This window comes from Gobio gobio (genome assembly GCF_949357685.1).
Source record: "Gobio gobio genome assembly, chromosome: 12".
NCBI classification, from domain to species: Eukaryota; Metazoa; Chordata; class Actinopteri; order Cypriniformes; family Gobionidae; genus Gobio; species Gobio gobio.
The window spans coordinates 52,398,248-52,402,780 of record NC_137105.1 but is presented as its reverse complement, the minus strand read 5'-3'; the positions used below and the strand labels follow the sequence as shown (position 1 = coordinate 52,402,780).

The 4,533-nt window shown below is 39.7% G+C and overlaps 1 long non-coding RNA gene across 2 annotated transcripts; it reads left to right on the top strand.

Moving 5' to 3' along the window:
- The first annotated feature begins 673 nt into the window (after positions 1-673).
- LOC307134978 lies at positions 674-2,591 on the top strand. 2 transcript variants are annotated; one of them, XR_013817619.1, is made up of 4 exons: positions 674-721; positions 1,001-1,158; positions 1,541-1,597; positions 2,508-2,591. It is a non-coding gene; the product is annotated as an uncharacterized lncRNA (long non-coding RNA). The 2 variants fall into 2 exon arrangements; XR_013817620.1 differs by lacking the exon at positions 2,508-2,591 and having other exon boundaries at positions 1,541-1,679.
- Positions 2,592-4,533: the final 1,942 nt, after the last annotated feature.

Sequence of the window (4,533 nt, the reverse complement as noted above, 5' to 3'; positions counted from 1 at the left end):
CTGCACATCGAGTCAACGTACGTTGCCATAGGCAACATTACTTTGTGCAAAAACAAAAAACAAAAAAACCGTCACTTCTGTTAGTTGAGTTGGTCGCGGGCAGACGGTATACATACTCTACATGAGATAAATTGAACTATAAAAAAGAAAAAAAAATTAATTATGGCTGATGATGCAAGTCATGCAAAAAAGAAAAAGACTTATTATTTCAATGAGGAGTGGGAGATAGAATTCCTCTTCACAGGGCCGGCCCGTGGCATAGGCGGAATAGGCAAATGCTAGAGGCGCCACTCATCCTTAGGGGCGCCAAAATGTATTACCGATATTTTATTAATATTCATTTGAAATATTACCAAATAAAGCGCAAAAAAAGCGTCCCCCGCTTCTTCCCAGTCCGCCGCATCAATCTCCCCCCGCCGAGCTACTTGAAGTGCGTCAGAAATATAACGTGCGATCAGTTTAACGTTAGGGGAATTTGTTGTGTCGCGCCGCCTTTCGCAGCATCCAAAGCAGACAGGATTGCTTTTATTTTTTAGGGTGCTTGGCCGCTCGCGCCCAATAATAACCAACTGCAGAACCGCAGAACCCATATACGTCACTCACAACAGTCTGAGAGCAACAGCGCCATGCCACAGTGACGTCACTCACAACAGTCTGAGGACCGGAAGTGGGTGGAGTTAACGAAAACTAAACAATCGGCATGGCGGAAAAAGAGAATACGGTAAACAGTTGTTTTTGTGTTGTTGTTTTAATCTATCAAGTTTATTTGTGTTGTATTTTTGATCCATAGTTGTTGTATTAACACTTTATACAGCACGTGGCTCTAATCTTTTTTTAAACGAGCTTTACGATGTCTCTCGCATCTGTTGATATGGTCTTGCTTTAAGTTACATATTTATTGTTTGTGATTTTACTTTGTTGTTGGCGCTGTATTTTTTATTTAATTACCTTTTCTGATACTGACCAATGTGTTTTATGTGGATTTTTTTCGAATTTATAGAGGCACATTACGATTTGGAGAGGCTCAGCTTTACTTCATTTTCATCAATGCAAGACATTCTGCAACAGTTTTCACTGCCCAGTGTTTTTAAACTGACCAGATGGCACTAGTTGAATGCACACCTTCAAATTCACTTCAAAAAGCAGCTGTCCATGAAGGTATGAATGTTTTGAGTGGCAAGAAATAGTATTTATTTGCTATCCCTTTAGAATTAGTTGGTTTTCTGCATGTCATCTCATCTTCAAAGTTTCAAGTAGATATATTTATATATAAGCACAATGTGCTTAAGCTAACAAAATACAAACAACATTTCATGTGTCTGAATATGTCCTATTAAAATCAAATCAAATACACAACCAAACATGTGATATGAATTGCCAAATATAGATATTGTTCATTTGGATGACGTTCTGAAAGTTTCTTTTATATTCTGAATTTGCAGTAAGTGGTCATTTTTGCTTGAGAACAATGAAACTTGTCTCTCTTGTACAATTTTTATGGTTTCATTATATATAATATTTCTGTTTGATTATGTTGCAGTAAATTGACAAGCAGACTCACCCCAGCACAGGACAATGGAAGCTGATCAAAAACAAGGTTAGTTTTAAAAGGCTCTCATAAAGACATAAGCTACTTATACAGATAGTGTGTTGTTATATCTGTCACATCTTTTCCAGGAATAACTTAATAATGTTCTATTGTTTTAGACTGTTCAACAACAGTTGGTCGGCTCTATTGACTGTGGGATATTCATGTTAATAGTAAGACATTTTTTTAAAAATAAGAGCTTCTCTTCATTAGGATGAAAAACATGAGGGCTTTTCACACTTGAAATAGTAAACCCCGGGTATACAGAATCCTGGGTTATCTTGTTTCACACTGATCATCATTTACCTGAGATGAACAATTAATCCTGGGTATTCATACACTGCCGTTCCACACTGTACTGTACTAAGCCATAGGATAACATCCTTATTTGCAGTGTCACTGATTGGACGAACACTGCACACAATATGTTTACATAAATGCTCAAGCTTTGCATGTCCTCGTATTACAAGTTTATCCTGAATGGACATTTCAGACTATAAAATAATTAAAATGGTCTCTTCTTCACTGCAATTGTTGCGTTTTCTGTCAGCATTTGACGTTTTTCCTCTCCAACGGTGAATTTATTATTTATATAGAATGCACAGTGTTTCAGTGACTGTCCAAAGCACGTAAATATAAAAGTGTGAAATGTTACTTTACCCGGGGTTAAAAGTGTGTTTAGAACGACGATAAGCACAGTGTGAAAGCTTGCCTTTGATTTCTGTATACATTTTGAACTGAAAATGGTTAATTAATTTGATTTGTGACAGGGTATGATTTGTCACAAATATAGACATGAGGAAAATTGAATTTCAAAACTTTTTTACAAACTATTATACATGCTACATCCTTCAACACACAAGATTGTTAAAAAACTTCCAACATTTCATCCCATTTTTTGTATCCTTCTCTCATGAAGGAGCCACGGATGACAGAAGACATCTGCACTGCAGGCGAACTACCAAACGTTTTCAGAGGTTTCGTGGAGGAGCCGTGCTTTCTGAAATTGAAAGAGGAAGACCAAAAAAAAAAAAAAAAGCCCTTCAACTTTCACAGGCTGAAATGGTTGACCAACAACTTGCCAAAGAGCCTTTAGTATTTTTTAAGTGTTTGGACTAAAGGAGTCTCAGAATTAATTGTATATTTATGGAGATTTCATTTGATTTAATTTGTCATGTACCTGCTGTGCAATAACTTTGAACCTAGTTCAATATATTCTCTTTGGTCTGATTGTGTATTTTTTTAAAGCAAACCCCAGCTAGTATATGATGCCTTTGGGGAAGTAAATAATTTGTGTGTTGTTTTAGGATTTGATTAATCTGAATCTGCTTGAATTATGCATTCCAGTGTAGAATTGTGTAATGTGTTTTATGTACTATGAAAAAAGGTTCATTCTGAAATGCTTGAGTAAAAAATATTTTGTCATATAAATAAATGTTCAAATGCTCAATCTTTGTTTTCATTTTTAGTGTTTTAAGCTTTATGTTCAATTGATCTAATATAATCTTTAAAGACATAATATAAATAGAAACTTTTTACTTTAAAAATCCTTAACAAAACGTTGCAATGGGGTTTATATATATATATATATATATAAACTTACATTTTATATATATATATTAATTTACATTACATATATAACTTGCGTTATATATATATTCAATGTGTAATGTGTGTATTTTTATGATTTAACTATGTACTATTAATGAAAAGTGAGTATATCTATCTATCTATATCTCTCTACAATTAGAACGTATTAATAAAATACTTGACATTATTAACATGGTTTGAAACTTGGGTTTGAAACGCTCCAATGTATGATTGCTCCATGAGCATTGAGCAATGTATATGAAGATAAATCAGCTCCGCCCACTTCCGGCATGAGACCGTGGTGTGGTGCTGTTGCTCTCAGACGGTTGTGAGTGACGTCACTGTGGCGTGGTGCTGTTGCTCTCAGACGGTTGTGAGTGACGTCACTGTGGTGTGGTGCTGTTGCTCTCAGACGGTTGTGAGTGACGTCACTGTGGCGTGGTGCTGTTGCTCTCAGACGGTTGTGAGTGACGTCACTGTGGCGTGGTGCTGTTGCTCTCAGACGGTTGTGAGTGACGTCACTGTGGTGTGGTGCTGTTGCTCTCAGACGGTTGTGAGTGACGTCACTGTGGTGTGGTGCTGTTGCTCTCAGACGGTTGTGAGTGACGTCACTGTGGTGTGGTGCTGTTGCTCTCAGACGGTTGTGAGTGACGTCACTGTGGTGTGGTGCTGTTGCTCTCAGACGGTTGTGAGTGACGTCACTGTGGTGTGGTGCTGTTGCTCTCAGACGGTTGTGAGTGACGTCACTGTGGCGTGGTGCTGTTGCTCTCAGACGGTTGTGAGTGACGTCACTGTGGTGTGGTGCTGTTGCTCTCAGACGGTTGTGAGTGACGTCACTGTGGCGTGGTGCTGTTGCTCTCAGACGGTTGTGAGTGACGTCACTGTGGCGTGGTGCTGTTGCTCTCAGACGGTTGTGAGTGACGTCACTGTGGTGTGGTGCTGTTGCTCTCAGACTGTTGTGAGTGACGTCACTGTGGTGTGGTGCTGTTGCTCTCAGACGGTTGTGAGTGACGTCACTGTGGTGTGGTGCTGTTGCTCTCAGACTGTTGTGAGTGACGTCACTGTGGTGTGGTGCTGTTGCTCTCAGACGGTTGTGAGTGACGTCACTGTGGCGTGGTGCTGTTGCTCTCAGACGGTTGTGAGTGACGTCACTGTGGCGTGGTGCTGTTGCTCTCAGACGGTTGTGAGTGACGTCACTGTGGTGTGGTGCTGTTGCTCTCAGACGGTTGTGAGTGACGTCACTGTGGCGTGGTGCTGTTGCTCTCAGACGGTTGTGAGTGACGTCACTGTGGTGTGGTGCTGTTGCTCTCAGACGGTTGTGAGTGACGTCACTGTGGTGTGGTGCTGTTGCTCTC